Consider the following 18,409-nt stretch of genomic DNA (forward strand, 5'->3'; position numbering starts at 1 on the left):
TTCATAATCTACTTTTTCTTTTTTAACTAGTTTTATTAATTTAATGTTGGGATTGGTGTAAAGCCCTTTTTTTCTATATTAAACATCCTTTGTTTTCATCTTTTTTATCCAATATATTTTCAAGAAATTTTATTATTCTTATTTTTGACAGGTATCTAATTTTTTGGGTTAAATTAGATCGGTTATATAAATATTTTTTTGGTTTTATTAGTATTAGTTTTTTATATTTTATTTTATTATTATAATTATTATTTAAAAATTTTTTTGAAAATTTATTGTTTAAAACTGATTTAAACAAAGTTCATCTGGGATACAATATATTGCTTGTTTCAAACTACTCATTGGTTATTTATTATTCTTATTTTTTGGTTTTTTTCATGTCTTCTATATACTTTTTCCTATACTAATATTGTGCTTAAACTATAGTGTTTGATTTTGTTTATTTTAGTAATTGTTGAATATATTAACTGAAATTTTATAAGTACATTTTGTACTAGGTCGTTTAAAAGTAATTATTAATTGTTTTTTATTAATTTATAAAAACTTGTTTGAGAAGGATAGGGATAATTAGTTAACCTTAGTTGTATTACAAAATTAATAATTATTCCCAAAGGCAATATTTTTAAATTTTTAAAATATAGGTCAGGCTTAAATTATAAAATCTCAATGTAAAGGATTTTTACCAGGAGAAATCTAGAATCAAGATGTCTGGTGAATTCTATCTAAAGCCTGTAGTTTCTTTGCCCTGATCGTTAAAATTTCTCTCTCTTCGAGTAGTAAGAATGAATAGTGTTTTTAAAAAACAAACTATTTGTAGAGAATTCGAAGAACGTTGTTTAAAAACTGTATTTCTAGAATCTAAAACAGTAATCGAACCATATGGTTCGATTGAGTTTAAATGCCCCTTTTTTAAATATTCCTTTAAGTTAAATCCCTTATTTTTTGTGGCACCATACGAATCGCGAATTGAAAAATCGCAAAACTTTTGTTCTTTTTCTGTGCATGATAAAATGTTATCGTCCAGGAATTGTGTACGATGATTTATTCCATTGTAGGGTAATGTTAATCGGTTGGTTTAGCTACGAAATTCTTCAATTATCTAGCAAATATATGCAGATATTTTGTAATACTAGTCAAATTTCGTGGTGGAATCACAAGAATTTAAAAAAGTTTGAGTCTGAACTTCATGTGTTAGATCAAATTCAACATGTTGGCACTGTACAACATAACGTTCGATCTGTTTTAATTAATTCAGACATTCTCGAACTATATACTTCCGAAGCGATTAAGACCAAAACCAGTGTTTTTATTCGTGCGATGTTACAGCAACAAAAAAAGTTAAAGAATTCTTGTGGTAAATATTTTTTAGATATATTCGTTTTTAATAGATTAATTTATTTATATTTATAAATTCTAGCCCGAATTTCCAGCCCGACATCTCGTTTTGTACCGAAGAGGAAAAATACCTTCTACGAATTGATGTAATTATAATTATTTTTAATTATACACTTAAAATATTTTTAACATTGTGTTTTTTATATTTTTTAGCCTTCAAATTATTTATACATCCTTCTTTAATTCTTTATTATTTATTAATTTAATTTGTTAGATTATATTTTAGTTTTATTTGTAGTGTTTCATATGTTGGTAAGTGTTTAAAAAATATATTGTTTGAAATATAATAGTTATTAAATATTATAATAACTAATTGTGTTTTTACTTTTACTAAAACTAACATTGTTTTAAAATAATAAAACTATTAAAATATTTGCGAAAAAAATGAAAACTTATTTATATTATTTTAGTTGTTTAAAGTATTTTGGGTGGGGCCAAAAGTTGTCAAGGATATAAAGAGAAGGTCGCGAATTCGTTTCCCCATCTCGCAAATAACTAATTAGCATTTTAAATGGCGAAAAAACGAAAAAAAATAAAAAAGTGACACCAAAAGTGAATAAGCGTCAGTATTTGGTGGGGTCACATATTACCACCCATATCTCGGTCCGAGCTTGTTCGATCGTGTCCAAACTTGTTGGGGTGATAGACCGAGGCTAAGGGGTGGTGGACAGTGCGTCGAGGTCAAAGATCATCTTCAAGGTGAAATTTAGGGTGAAAATTAAAATATGTTTTTCGATTTTTCCAAGGACAAAAATTGGTTTTTGGAAAACAAATTGGGGGTGTTTTGGGGGGGGGGTGGGTGTTATGGCGGCCATCTTGGCGGCCATCTTGGAAAAAATGGTTCATATTTAGTTTACTTCTACTGAGGAGTAAATTTCCATCGACTATGAAAGCGTGGTATTTAATAGATGGTAAATAAGATGATATAAAATGGGAAAAGTTGTTTAGTAATGGTAAATAACACTACAGCATAAAATGGGAAAAGATACGTTATGGAATAGCTTTAACATCTTGGCCCCATCAATCGTAGGATGATATTAAAAACTTAAATGCGTTTACGATAGTCACTATCGCCATCAAACTAACCTGGCATTTACCGGCGAAGAGTTAAGGAAGGGAAGAGATTTTTCCTTCGCAGAAATCGTTCAGTGTCATACTTATTCGTACTATGCGATTTATTCTATAAGTAATATCGTGAGCTAAGGAAATTTCACACAAAACAAAGGCAAAGATACAGAAGCTAAAAGTTTTTTGTTAGGATACAGTATATTTTCATTTTGCTATGATTATTTCATTCACATTCCTTTTAGATAATGCTTCATGAAACATTTTAGCGCCTTCTCTCAAACACTGCAAAAGTTTCAGGGCTTACGGGCGAAAATTTTATGGGAATGCCAAATAGTTTTGTAAATTTGACAAAATCAAATAGTAAAAATGTTTAAATAAAATACTCGGTTTTCTGAAATTCATTATTTGGTATTTCAGAAAATTAATAACAAAACTTCGATCCGCCGGTCGGAATAGTAAACCCGCAATTTAACGTCATAATTAAGTTGTATCAAATAGTGGCAATATCTTATATGGACCTACTTCAAGCTAGTTTGACGTCAATTTCTCACTCTAAACATAGTCACCCTAAAAATTTGGCTGTGTCGGGAAAACTGTTGGTGAGAGACAAAGCCGGTCTTAGGGCAAGGCGATCGAGGCGACAGCCTAGGGTCCCGCGGTAAGCGCTGCCTTCAAGGGCCCTGAGACGATTCAATGATTCGAATTTGATTCCGGGTAAGCTTTTATGATTCGAACTCAATTCCAGATTCGAAGATGATTCTTTGATTCCGAAAAAAATTAAGATTCTCGGTCAGATTCCTGTGATTTGGAAAATGGGAATCAGGTGTATAGCAATTTTATGAATTTGATCACCGAGCGAGCGAACCCTATTTGTTTAGAATATTTCCTCGGCAAATTTGTTATGGAGGGAAAGCGGCCCCGCACGCCCTAACGCCGGCCGTGGTAAGAGAAAACAATTTATCGAAGGTTGAAATCAGCTCCGACTAAATATGCCCGCCGATTGCAATAAAATGTCTCAGAGAAATAAAAAAAGTGGGGCCAAGATAAACCTTTCCTTCGTTTAGCCGTTATTGCAAATATTAAATTTTAATGTTGAATGATTTTGTTTGGAGCCTGAAAACTCGGGGCCCGGGGCCTGGCCCCTGGCCCAACGAGTCCAATGGAAAAGACGGCACTGAGTAGATAAAACGATTACGCCTTATTTTTGTGTAATAAGCAGAAATGTTTGCCTACTGTTTTCATTTGTACTTGTATTTGATTGTAATAACTTTCAGTCCGTTTCCATTTTAATCTATTGGAATTCTTATCAAAAGCGCTACAGACTTCTGCACAAATAAATTAATATATTTTCGACTTGAAAATGAAAATTATTTTTGTTCAAGGCTGTTTTCGAGACTATCACGGGGAATTCAAGTACATCACGTTCATTTTATCCGCTTTCATTGAATTTTTCGCCGAAAAAGTAAAATGGTCAAAAACATAAATTATAGCAATTATATACAATATTATTACGTTAAATTACACTAAATAGAGTACAAGTTGTCTAACTATAATACTCTACAATGGCTTTCTGACGACGTTATCATTTGGCTATTTTAAATATTAGCTCCCTTTTCTATAAATATAACCACGCTCTCCACTAAGTCGCGTTTTTCGATGAATAGGATATATTCATGGCCATCTCTAATAACAGGGGCCTTTTCATAATGCAGGTTTCAATGATAGAGCCGCCATTTCCTTCAATATATTGTTTATGTTTTTATACTTAATTAACCTCAAAACATTACTCGTAACAGAAAAGTGTCAAACACAAGAATGCCCACTTAGTGTTGTATGTTTACATTTGTCAAATAAAAGTCCCCCTCGAAAACTTGAACGGAGGAACTTGTAGCTAAGAGTAGATTGTACAGATTAAAGCTTCGTCGACCCTCCTACAAGTTTCACCTACACTTTTGTCTATTAACAGGCGCAAATAAAATCAGTTTTTCCCATGATCATAATAATCTAAATAAAGAAGAATATAGAATAAATATATCTTTTTAAATAATTAACATCTGATGATGGCTTCCAAAGATAGTGGATTCACTTCACGCACAAACTTCAAATTACTTCAGCGAATGATTTTGGGAATAAGGTTTCATACTGCTTCCCGATCCTTTTTTAACATTTTAAAAAACAATAGTCAATCGGTCAAAAGCTGTGCTCACGAAAGATCAAGAAGAAACTCTAGAATGAAGATTTGGCCTTGCCGGGTGCCCTCGATATAAAATTGGCAGAGTTAATTATAAATGAAGTATCGACTACCCAATCTAAAGCGTGTGAACCAAAACCATGGTTATAAGAAAATGTTTTCAAAAAGATTTTACTCAGAACAGAAATGTAGAGCGAACAAAAGCAATGATAATATTGTACTTGATAAAGAAGATTACAACAAGTGTGTACATAAAATATAAGACTTTAATAACTTCAGGAAAGCTATACGAAATTGGTTAAAAAAACTTAATAGAGATGTTAAATAGAGAAATGGGCCCAGATATTGTAGTGTACTGGTTAATAGTGGTCTACTTTATTACCTATTTTTATCAAACAGTAATCACCAATCTATTTTCTGTCAAATAAAGAGCGCATTTCCTTTTAAATTTAAGTCTATCGTTTGACTTAATTTGCTTCTTAAGAAGGCTTAAGAAAACATGGAAATAATAAATATTATTAAACTGACACACCTTAATAAAACATAATTTGTTTTATCCGCTTGCTCATTCTTGAGATAAATTGATTGTTCGTGCTCAGGAAATATAGAATTAATTTGAAAAGATTTTGTATCAAGGATAACCAGCACGCCGCGTGAGGTAGAATCTATCGAGCAGCCAATTTATATTTTTTAAAAGGTTAAAATTATTAGCTCAAACTTGCACAAATATACTAATAAAAAGGTAGGTATACAACGTTATTTCAAGTGCACAAAAATATTTTATTTAAAAACATTTAAATTCTGAATTGGGTTTTCTTAAGCTGGTAGCACTTGATAGGGGATTTAACCCCATTGTTGTTGATAAAGCCCGTCAAAAATTTAATAGTTCTAATGACGTAGCTAAGATAACCACACTTAAAGCCTTTAACAAAAACAATGCTATTGTTTGCATTCCTTTTTACCCGACTCTGTCATCAAAAATTGTCAATAGTTTTAAAAGTACCTATAACTGTAACATTGCATTCAGACCCATCAAAAAAATATTAACCACAAATCCTTAAAAGACCCCATAAAACCTGAAGACAAACCAGGAATTTATTTCTTTAAATGTGAATGCAATAAAGAATATATAGGGCAGACAGAACATAGCCCAAATAAACGAGATAAAGAACCTATCGCTGAAATTAAACACAAAAGAATAGAAAAATCAGCTTTAGCTAACCATATTTTGGAAACCAACCTCAAAATTAACTTAGACTCCGGGACACTTAAAAAAACATTGCAAAAACCAATATAACTTGACATATTTGAAGCGTATTACATTCAAATATCTATAGATAATAAAATTTGTTTGAACCGTGATTTAGGTCCAGGGGTAGAAAAACATAACAATTGGCGAAAATTGTTATTTAAAATATTTTGTTAAAAAAAATGTTGACGGAGTTCATAAATACGGGTTTTGTTGTTGTATTCGGGCCATACCCCTGATGACGGACGAATAGTGCGTTTGAAACTAGTAAAAAAAGGAGGGTTGTAAATATTTATATGTTTTTAAAGAAAATATGTTTGTGCACTTGAAATAACGTTGTATACCTACCTATTGATTAGTCAATTTATAGTTAATGATACGGCTACATTATTTTTGTCTTTCAATCTCTTTTTAGTCGAAGCCAAAATGGACTTGAAAATGATAAAAGTTGGAAACCAGATATTTGTTATTAAGATCACATCTCCGTTCCATAAACTGCAACCATGAACCTCTAAGCAGTGACGGTAGGTCGAGGGAAATTTTCCAGATCTAGGGAAATTTTTACCCCTATAATTAAAAAAAGGGAAAAAGGAAATCAGACTAAAAATTTGCGAAATCTAGGGAAATTCGACGTAGGGTGATTTTAAAGTGAAGCTACTAATCTAAATAATCACAATATTTAAAATAATTGATTTAATTTTATGAAAATATTAAAAGAAAGTAATCTTAGCAAGAAAGCTTAATGTTTTCTATTAACCTGGTACCCCTGCCATTTTGCTTTCCACTTTTTCGTTTTATTATCGACGACTCGTCTGCTCCTCGAAATGGTGACTGTAGTCGCGTGGCGGGAATTATTCTCGCTTCCCAATGGGCCAGTGCTGCGGGTGCAATTTTTCTTTCATTGTGGTAAGTTAGGCCTAGCGCCTGATAACCATGTTCGCTTAACCAATTATAATTAATCTAATAATTTCTAGTTTCTAGTCATCTAACTCTGATTATGGCTTCTATACCAAAAAAGACGAAGTATGCAAGAGGATAACTAAGTGCCAACGAAAAACCTAAAGTGTATCCAAAGAAATTTAATCTCCAGTGGATGGAAGAAAGCGCTTTCAAAGGGTGGCTAAAGCCTATGGCAGAAAGTCCATTAAAATGTTTTTGCATTGCATGCAATGGTGTACTTGGGTGCGGAAAAAGTGAACTAATGAAACATGCTTCAGGAGAAAAACACAAAAGGCCTATGAAAGACGTGAAAAGTACTCCACCAGCAAATGTTTTTGGAAATAAGAGTGAATCAACCCAGGTTATCAAACTGAAGGAAAATATTAAAAAAAGTGAAATAAAGTTAGCCACTTTTTTGCAGAGCACAATATAGCTTTTCAAACCATTGATCATTTAATACTAGTTTTAAAAGAAGTATTCCATGATTCAAAAATTCTTAAAGGGAATAGAACCTCCAACGCGTTCTTTATGGAAGACCCCATCAATTTCCTTTACTCCCTTCACAATCAGCGATTATCAGCGCCGCAGGTGTGAAAAGCCATGGGAGGCAGCGGACAATATTGGAACCCTCGGAGGGCGACAGAAATAGCAGAAGTTATATTCCCTTTAATGAAGTTAGTATGCATCGAAAAAAATGCTGTGGAATAATTAAAAATGTTGTTGCCACAGTAGAACTTCAAGAAACTATTAACTATTTACAGCAAGTGCGGCGCCGAAGTGAGGGGAGGGCAGGCGGGGCAAATGCCCGGGCGCCGACGGTCAGGGGGGCACCAAAGTGGCGCCTAAAGTATTAAAGAGGATATTGGAAACTTGAAATTTTTTTAATATATCAATTAAATTAATATTTATTTTGTTATTGATAATGAATAGGTTTCGTTTAAAAACAAGGAATTTTATGGCGGAAATTGGGGCAGGCGTAGGTGGGAGGGGGGGGCGCAAATTTTGGAGTTTGGCCCTGGGCACCAAATAACCTCACTACGCCACTGCAAGTGCCTTATTCAATTTTAGTTGCTGAGAGTACAGACATTTCATCATCAAAATTTATGTGTTTCTTGGTTCGATATGTTTCACCTAACACTGGTAAAATACGAACTGAATTGCTTGAATTGGTTCTTTTTGATGGCACAGATTGCTCAGCTGAAAATATTTACAAGCAATTCAAGGTATGCTTATAGAAGTGGAATATTCCTATTAAAAATCTCGTAGGGGTGGCTTCGGATGGTGCAAGTGTCATGGTTGGAGAACGCAATTAATTTTTTTCTCGAATTAAAGAGGATGCCCCAAATGCAACATTGTTAAGATGTATCTGTCACTCTTCGACCCTGGTTGCTTCAAAAGCATGTGAACAATTGCCACGTTCACCGGAAGATCTGGTAAGAAACATTGCCACGTATGTGTCTGGCTCAGCTAAACGATGCGCTCAATTATGTGAAAGAAAGAAAATACTGAAACCTGCAGCTACCCGTTGTCTAGCACTACAACCTTGCATTTGTAGAATTTTAGAAAACTGGACTGCCCTGGAACATTATTTTCAAATAGCTGTTGTTGAAGACAAGCTGAAATCCGCTGAAAATATACTCACTGAACTCAGGAATGAATTTAATAAGTGTTACTTGTTATTTTTAAAATATGTCCTTATCGTTTTCAACTCATTTAATGCTCTTTTTCAATCAAGAAAAATTCTTATTCACAAATTGGCTTACGTCTCGAGAAACCTTTACAAAGAATTTTGCCAGAATTTCATAAATGAGGAATCACTAAAAAAGGATATGTACCTTGGACCAGAATGAGAAAATTTTATTAAAACACTACCAAAAGAAGCAGCTGAGGAGATTAGAAAAGTTTTCCTGAAGTTTTACGTCCAGGGTGCCATCGAAATGCAGAACCGATTTCCACTTAAAGTGGTTTTCTTAGTGAACTTTCATTTTTAGACCCAACAACAGCTCTTTATAGAAATTTAAGGGAAAATCCAATTAGTTTTGAAGGGTTTTCTCAAAAATATAAAGAAAGTGTAGATTTCAACAAGGTACAAGTGGAATTCAGAAAACTTCAAATAGCTTTCAGTGAAGATGAAAAACAAGATCTTATGAAATATCCCATTGATGAGATGTGGTTTCAAATTTTCAAAAAAAAAAGATTTTAATGACAAAAATATTTTTCCAAATATTAAGAATTTTCTCAAATGTTACGGATGTGAAAACCAAAAAAAGAAAGAGAATTGGATCAGATTCATTAAATGCTGTATGTGTGGTAAGATCAGCATTCCAATCGAAAGGTATCGACTGCCGCTCTTTTCAAGTAACAAATGAACACCTTAAATATTTTAACAACAAAAATGTTTATGAAATTGATGACCAAGAGAAAAAGTAACTAAACAACATGTGATTTTTTAATTAATAAAAATGTGATCTTTTATTTACGATTCCTATTACCTGTGATGTCTTAAGAGTGATTTATAGTTCCTATTACCATGTGCAATTGAAATAAAATGCTTGCGACGATAGTTTTTTGTTCTTATTTTTCATGTTGATTAAACTAATGGGGAAAATATAAATAAATCGTTATTTTGTGTTATAACGTACTGTTTTTCAGCTAATTATTCTATTACATATAAAGCAATGAAATGTATTAAGATAAATTTGAGGCGTATAGTTTAATATTGGTTACCTAGAAGGCGCTATGTATTAAATATCACTTTCTGAAGGCTAATAAAGAAAGTAGGGAAAATTTGGGTCAAAAAGGGAAATTTTAAGTCCCTGTGAGGGAAATTTCAATTTGGCGACTTTCCATCACTGCTTCTAAGTGGTGGAAGGGAGTAACAGGTGGAGGAGTTACAAACTAAGGCTCTGCTTCTTCCTTAAGCCAAGGTGTAAGGTATCATTAACGGTATCCTCGGGAAACCAGGCGAAACCCCGTTGTAACTATCCTTCCGCCCAGACAGAGGGTTAAGGGCGGTGACCTTTTACTTTCCTCTTTTCTCGTGGATCCAAAATGGAAACACAAAACCCAAAACAACAACACAACTTGGGCAAGGGTTGGTCAGAACCTGGCTCAAAACAAGGGAACGGTAAATCTTCGGATACAACGCGCCCTGTTATCCAACCAGGCCTTGGTCCAGCCCCTGATGCGACCTGGCTCAACCTTCGAGGGTCCGACTCTGGTGTGACCCAGGTGGTTGAGCAAGGGTTCATTCGGGATAAGACCCCATGCAAAAACTCAAGCAAACGTGGAATCAGAGCCGCAGAGAAAAGAAAAGTATGGAGGAGAACCCCAATGAGGGTGATTCCTCCTCCTCTTCAAACAAAAGATCTAGTGAGAATGACTCCCCAGATTCTTAGTCTCAGACCTCTAAGAGGTCTAAGGCCCAGAACTAGACCTTTAGCGAGGTCTTACACTCAGTAAAGATGGCCATTGTCAAAGATGGCTTTCCAGTGGGTGCAATATCGGTAGAAGAGATGGGCACCATCCAGCGTGGTGTTCTTTAACGTATAGACTGGATACCTTCGGCTGACTATCTACCACGCTTTTGGAACTTCGAGCTATACCTCTGTCAGGATGAACTTTCAGCGGAATGGAGTGCTTTCGACCAGAACAAACAGGTTCTTGAGGGCGCACGGCTTTCAGTAATGAAGACCAGCGACCTTCCAAAGCCGTTGAAGGTCGCTTTCCGCACCAAGGACGCCAAAATTCTTCTAAAAAGGTTACGTACCTTCAACAGTACGCTCAACACGAAATGTTTGAAAACCGTTACGAAGGTTGAGGAACCAACTGCCATCCGCTAGATTTTCCAGATCAATGGTGAGTCAGTCAAGGCCATCAAGGAAGCTGGGCATCGGGCAGGAAAAGGGCCTGCACAGGGGTACCTTAAAGGTATCCATGATCCGAGCTCGATGATTCCAAAGGCCCACGAAGGCAGGGTTGACACCATATCTGGAAATGTCCCAGAAACGAAAGACTCGGAGGCTGCATGAAATGGAAGATGAAGCTTTGGCTTGTGGGGAATCTGGGGAAGAAACAAAAAGACATTGACTTGACGGACATTGAGGCGAACAAAGAGGACGTTCTGCTGGAGGAAGCAACGGCGGGACCGGCTGTGGACGCCGAGAGGGCCAGTGGGAGTGGTGTGATTTTCACACCCACCACTGGGTACGGTTCCACAGATCCGGCTGGTAACCAAGCTCAACCTACTTAAGAAGAAGATAAAGGTGTTGCAAATTAAATTGGTAGACTTCGCAAAGAAACTAGGATGCTTTTCAACAAAGCTAAGAGGTCAGGAGACTGGGGTGCCTATAAGCAGACCCTCACTACCTACCATAAGGCCATCTGTGATGCTAAAAAGCTTCGTGAAGAAGCTTCTGTGAGATCATATCATATGTTCCCAGTGTGGCCTAATTACTGAAAATTATGTCTCACATTAATACTTAACATCTTGACACCATTAGATTTAAAGATGGTAGTTTTTCTACTTCGGGCGAAAACACTCTAGCTGTTGGATGTGCACTTTCCAGACTCCGAAGTCATAGATAACTGTGACACTGATACGCTCCCTTAAAGGTTTAAACGTACCAAGGGGAAGATTGGGTAGTGGCAGATAAGGTTGTCTAGCACCTGATGGGATCTTGCCCATTTTGTTACAAGAGGGAATTGATACTGATTAATGTTAAGGATCAATTGGGCTTGTATTGCCCTTGGGCATATACTAAGAACTTGAAAACGGTCTTGGGCCATATTCATACTCAAGCCTGTTAAGTCAAGTTACCTTGAGGCGAAGGCGTTCAGGCCAATAAGTCTTACCTCTTTCCTCTTAAAAAATTTGGGAAAGCTGGTGGACAGTTATTTTAGAGAGGAGGTTATCTTTCAAACTCCTCTCTTCTGCTCAGTTTGCCTATCAAAAGGTTTGGTATCAATGACACATTGTGTGTTCGGATCAAATCCAGGATGTCCTCCCTACTCGGTGACTCCCTCATGATCTCCACTAGCCGTGGCTGCCCTAAGGGTGCGCTCTCTCTCCTGATGTGGCGCCTGGTGGTGGATGAGCTCACGCGGAGGTAGAATAGGGTTGGATTTTGCTGCTTTTGTTACGCCGATGATACTGACATCATTGTCACTGGGAAATTCTCAACGACAGTTAAGGATTTAATGAGGAGGGCTCTGGCATAAGGCGAGTGCTTGTGCAAAGAGGTCAACTTCACGGTTAATCCTAGCAAGGCGGTCCTGGTCAATGCATATCTTTGATCGGTTGTTTCGGTGGTGCTGTTAATAATCAGTTAGGCTTATACTCAAGGCACCACCTTAGGCCCAAGTCATCTAGCGACTTTAAATGCCGTATCGCACAAGGATTCCATCTATAGCCTGGTCGTTCCACTTCGTACGCTTAACTTTAGGAACGTAGGAATACGCTTTACTCCCAAAGAGTCGGATGTGGTTGACCTGTAGCTTTGAACCAGTCCCGAGCTCGTATCCTAACACGCCGTTAGGATAGCTTCTCCCCACTAGCGGTTGTGCAGGCTAGCATCTAAAAGCATTGTTTAAGCCATGTCGACCAGTGAACGATTTTTTCTTTTAGCGACGCCGTTCTGCTGGGGAGTGTAAGGAACACTCATTACTTGTATAATACCTTCTCACCACCGTTGTCCGTTTCGAATGCCTTGGGCTTGCGTCCAGATTTGTTGGTCATGGCATCTTCATCCTTAGGTTTGATCAGGCAGACTTGAGTAAATTTTGAATTATCATCTATTAGAGTTACCAAGTACTGACAGTCACCGGGAGTCGATTGTTTCATCTGTGGATAGTATCAAGGGATGTTTTACTTGTGGTCTTAGAGGTTGGAAACGGAAATTGCGCCATCCTTCCCTTTAATGCAGAATTCACAGTCTAAAAGTGATTGATTGTCTTTTAATTCGATTCCCTGAACGAGAAATTTCGTGGAGAGAGCCTTCACTGCTACCGGGTCGCGATGCCACAGGTGTAGACTTTACTTTCTTACAGCGCTCTTCACCATGACTCGAGATAGTGACGCATCTGATCTGGCTGTGGCTACTACTTCATCCCGTTCGTTGATACTGCAATCATTATTTTCAAATATTACCTTGTGGCTGGTTTGCGTAAGTTGATGAACGGATAAGCGACTCCCGCCAAGTTCCGGGACGTGAAGAACGTTGCTGATTGTAATGTACCGGACATCCCCTTCTGGTCCAATACACCAAAGTGTACCGTTTCCAACGCCGATAACTTTGATAGTTGATTCGTCTGCAAGGTGAATGACATCTTCCCTCGGTTGTATTTCTTCGAAGAAAGATCGGTCGCAAGTCATATAACTAGTTGCTCCAGAGTCCATATACCAGGCGTTTTCAGAGGGTTTTTACGAAGCCTTAAATGCGTTGTATTCTCTTCTCTCTTCCATCGATGAATCCGCCTTATTTCGTACAGCACTGTTACTCTTCTGGGTATCGCTCTTCGGTCTTTGTTTGCTCGGGTCGAACTAGAATTTTCTACAGTCTAGCTTAAAGTGGCCTGGTTTCTTGCAGTAATTACAAATTAGCGGTACACGTTTAACCCCGATATTTTTCTCATGATCTGAAGTATGTAATGCTGTTTCCGTCCTTGACGACCCGTGACCCGAAGAGCTCTTGCGCCGTCTATTGAATTTGTCGATTAATTTGCTTTTGACGTGCTTGACAATGAGTTCTTTCTCGTCTCTGCACTTCAAAGCTGTTATCAGGGTGTCGTAGGAATGGAGAGGACCACACAATAGTAAAGCCACAAAGTTAGAATCCGGTCTCTCCAATCCCGCTCAGACGTTCCATTATAAACGTAATATGTTGTTGCATGTCTTGACCGTCAAGTAGGCGCATTTTATACAACCTCCGGAGCAGTTGCAGCTTATTAGTGCAATTTGACTGTTCGTGAAGTTTCTGAAGTGATTTAAACATAGCCCTGGCGCTTTATCCGGTTATGATGTGGATTAATTGATCATCTTACACAGTACGATAACTACTGGGGCCTGTCTCTCCTTCTTATCCTATTCAGTTGGAACCTCTTTTTCAGGCTTTGTTACGTTAAGGACATCCCAGAGATCATCTCGGGATGGTAGCATTTTGTCTTTGAATTTCCATAGCTGATAGTTGGTGTTGTTCAACTTTTTTGCTGATAGCTTTCCATCTCCGCCAGTAGCCATTTTGTTGCTTAAAACAAGTAGGGGTGGGGCCTTGAGAATAACCTATCAAACTAGCTAAAGACAATTCAAACCAAATGCAGTATTGAACCGTAGACTGGTCCCATAACCTGAAGGATTTTACCAAGCTTAACTAATTTAAGTGAAAGACTAAAGTTAACATGATGAATGTTTATTCGGGAATGAATAAGAAAACCGATTTGTCCGTATTTATATACAAAGGATAACAAACAATTAAATGAAAGATATAACAGTAAAGACATCAATATATAATAGTTTTTTCCCTTTTACTCGTTAAAGGATCCAGGGATCGTTCAATGGTATTTCCCTATTTGGAACTTACCTAGTGGAAAGCAGAGAGGTGAAATACCTCGGTGTCATCCTTAACAGCAAAATAAAATGGAAACCACATCTTGATTAAATTATCAAGAAAAATGTTATTTTGGAGGAATAGGAGTGCAGTTAGTAAATCCTAGGGCCTTTATCCTAGTGTTATACTGGCTGTATATTATGATCATGAGAGTAGAGAATAATCATATTTTAACATGTAAATCCAAGATGGCCGCCAAGATGGCCGCCAAAACAACCCCAAAATATTTTCCCAAAACCAATTTTTGACCTTGGAAAAGTAAAAAAACACATTTTAATTTCAATCTCAAATTTCACCTTGAAGATGATCCTTGACCTCGACGCTTGGCCCCTGTCCACAACCCCTAAGCCTCGGTCTATCACCCCAACAAGTTTGGACATGATCGGACAAGCTCGGACCGAGATATCGGCGGTAATATTTGACCCCACCAAATACTTCAACTTATTTACGTTTGGTGTCATTTTTTTCGTTTTTTCGTTTTTTAGCCATTTAAAATGCTAATTAGTTAATTGCGAGATAGGGAAACCTTCGCTTTATAGCCTAAGCAACTTTTGGCCACACCCAATCACGTGATATCCAACTTACCCCTGTTGAAAATTAAACTTTATTTACTTTTTGGAAATAAATAAATAAACAATCAATACACATTTTTAAAACAAATTACAATGGGGCTGGTCAATATCCGCCGGAGATATAGCCCCTTATGTATAGCCCCGGTCGAAATAAAATACAATTTAACTTACCCCTGTCGAAATAAAATACATATTTTAAAAACACAACAAATTACAATGGCGCTGATTGGTCAATATTCGCCCGAGATATAGCCAATTTTGTTTATAATAAATAAAATAAAATGTATTTACTTTTGGAGATACATTGTCTTTAACATTTGCAATACAAAGGTATAATTTTATCCAAATAGGAAATTGGTTTTCAATAGTACTCCAATACATTCTAAAATAATATAATCAAATAAAAATCCGAAAAACAATTATTGTAAAATAATATAATCAAATAAAAATCCGAAAAACAATTATTGTAAAATAATATTAATTACATAAACAATCAATAAACATTTTTAAAACATTACAATGAACTTAATCGGGCGATATCCGCCAGAGATATAGTCACTAATGTATTATGAAAAAAATCATTTTATTTAGCAATTCAAAAGTATAATTATATCCACCTACAATAAAACGTATTACTTTACCAATATAAAAATAATTCTTAAATTTTTGAAGATACAATGTTGTTTTTATTGATACTTTTTCTAGTGTTCGCAATTGTTTATTCATTATCCACAAATTTTCCGATTTATTTTAAAACGTTGGGAAAAAGAATAGCATTTTAACTTATTTATGTTTTTACGCAACAAAGCTTTTATTTGAATAAAAGTGGTATTTATTTAAATAATTGGCTTATTCACTTTCGATTATTCAAACATTTTAAATAACTATTGGTTATTTTAATAAATATTGAAATATAGCCGAGCTTATTTTATTCATGGAAAAAAATTAATCGACTGCCGAGCACTAACTTTTGCAACCCAAATAGATGGCTGGTTAAATTTTAATAGTAAAATAATATATTCTAAAGTTGGAAAAACATTTTAAATTACATAATCAATAAGAATTCCAAAACCATTTATTTAAAATAAATAAAAAATAATTAACATTTTTTAAATTAAAAATAGCAGCATTGTGAATACACGTAGATAGAATTTTATCTGACTATACACAGTAAACGAACGGGTATTTATTTGTGGCTAAATTAAAACAAAATTAAATTTAATAATTTTAATTATTTTCAAAATTAAACATTACCTACTTTGATTGATAATTTTAACTTTCTGTTGAAAAGCGTTACCAGAAGCACGCTCTATGAAATTCTGCCGGATTGCGAGCTATATCTTTAAATTCATAAATTAAAATTACCTCTAGGATAGAACTGGTTCAACATTCTATTGCATTAGCCTTGTAGAAGTAATTTGATACCCACCCCTTAAATATCGTCACGTGTAAACGTTATCAACTACAATTACAGCCTTGTAAAACTAGTTTGGATTTTTCAACAATTGACTATCACACTTTCAAACGCAAAAATCTTTATAAAAATCAATTTTACCCTTATCTTGTCACCTACATTGTAACACATCTCCGCGCCAGATTGAATTAATCAATAAATTATAAACGCAGAATACGTTTCGCCAGGAGACATTCAACAGAGCCAGTGAGAAGAAAAAACTGGTTTTTACAAACAAACGCTAGATATTAATAAAATATCAATTAATAAATTGTCTAATTTGAAAAAAATTGTAAATAAAAATGATTTGTTTTAAAAACAAAGCTTATTAACAATTTACTTTTTGAAGATAATTGTTTATAATACTTAACAACTATTAATAATAATAGTAATAATAATAATACTTCTTTCGCAAAAGACTCAATGTATTGGTTACCAGGATAGTGCAATAAATAATTAAGATAAAAAAATGTACACCAATAAAATTATTTTTTAAACAATCGCAAATTAAATTATACAATTAATAAGCATTTAAAAAATAAAACAATCACAAAATATTGTAACATAGCCTATTTAACTAAGAGATAATTAGTAATATGAAAAAAAATTCAAGGTTATAAAAATAGAACATTAACAAAATTATATATATTATAAGGATACAATTAATAATAGTTATATTTACCTTAATTCGTAGAAGATATTTCTTTACTACGAAATTAGGTATCAGGTTTGAAATTCGAGCTAAATCTTGTAATTGTTAATTAGTATAATTAAATTAATATACTGATAAATATTAACTAACAAATTAATTGATTTTATGCTGATGCAATGTGTTTACGTAGTTAAAAGAGCGGTTTTTATGCTGAATTCTCCCTACACATTACATTTGAACAACAGCGTCATTTCTAATAATGGTATGGATTTGGTGTTTGAATATAAAAATGTTTTTAAATTTAATTATTAAAACCGTAAAAATAAATAAAAACAGTATCATTTTTGTATTTTATATTGCCAGCGTAGTTTCTATAAATCAATTATCTGTAAAAGCTTTTATTATAAATTAAGATAAAATATATAAGAATCATTAATAAAAAATATCCAGATTTGGAATGTCTCACTAGAATAAAGTGAATTTTCTCAAGCAACGTCACTTGTTGAACTTGTGTGCTTTTTCGAACGTACGAGCGCAACGGTCTTAGATTTTGTTATTCTAATAAAAAGATAAAAACTAAACATTAATTAACACAAATTATATTCTGTTTTCAATCCAAGGTATCAGATTATGAACAATTTAGCTTAAATTATTATTTACTAATTATACGACATGTTCTACAACCTGTATCATAAAACCGTTTGATTTATGGATTTCAGTTTTAAAAAAATATCAGTTATCGTATTCCCAATCACAAAGACATTTCACTTGTTAAGTACACGTTTTTTAATTTTACATTAACTGTGGAATTCAAAATAGAAATATTAATTGCAGAAACATGTTCCTTAAAAAAGAGGATATTTAAATCAATTATTTTTTTAATTTTAAACCTTAATTAACGTGTCATTATTAATTCTGTTAAATTCATAATGCGCTTCTGATTTCATCTGTCTGTTATTAAAATTTAAATATTCGGTTTTTATGTTTGCAGAGCGAATTTTACATTTTCAACTAATGTTAAATATGTTAGGAATTCTATTTATAAAAAATATTTTAAAAATTAATTTAAATTTTATTTTTGATATTTGTTAAAAAAAATTCAAAACAACCATTTACTTTCATTGAAGATATTCAATAATAATTATAATTTATATTAACCAAAACGAACTTTGCAGATTAAAAAAGGATGTTTATATATGTTGGTAAACAAGACAGCACAAACAAATATACTAAATTAATATTGAGTTAATTAAAAAATAAAATTAAATTAAACCAAAAACCAAAAT

General features: G+C 34.4%; 1 protein-coding gene across 1 annotated transcript in view; it reads left to right on the plus strand.

Annotated features, from left to right (window-relative positions):
* The window catches only part of LOC149956153 (uncharacterized), a 31,380-nt gene extending 27,475 nt beyond the window's left edge, over positions 1 to 3,905 (plus strand). Inside the window, exon 2 of the transcript XR_016478164.1 lies at positions 3,846 to 3,905. The gene's annotated coding sequence lies outside the window, so the exon portion shown is untranslated. The remainder of the gene's footprint in view (positions 1 to 3,845) is intronic.
* Positions 3,906 to 18,409: the final 14,504 nt, after the last annotated feature.

This window comes from Leiobunum rupestre, chromosome 2 (genome assembly GCF_980474605.1).
Source record: "Leiobunum rupestre chromosome 2, qqLeiRupe1.1.hap1, whole genome shotgun sequence".
Lineage (NCBI taxonomy): Eukaryota > Metazoa > Arthropoda > Arachnida > Opiliones > Sclerosomatidae > Leiobunum > Leiobunum rupestre.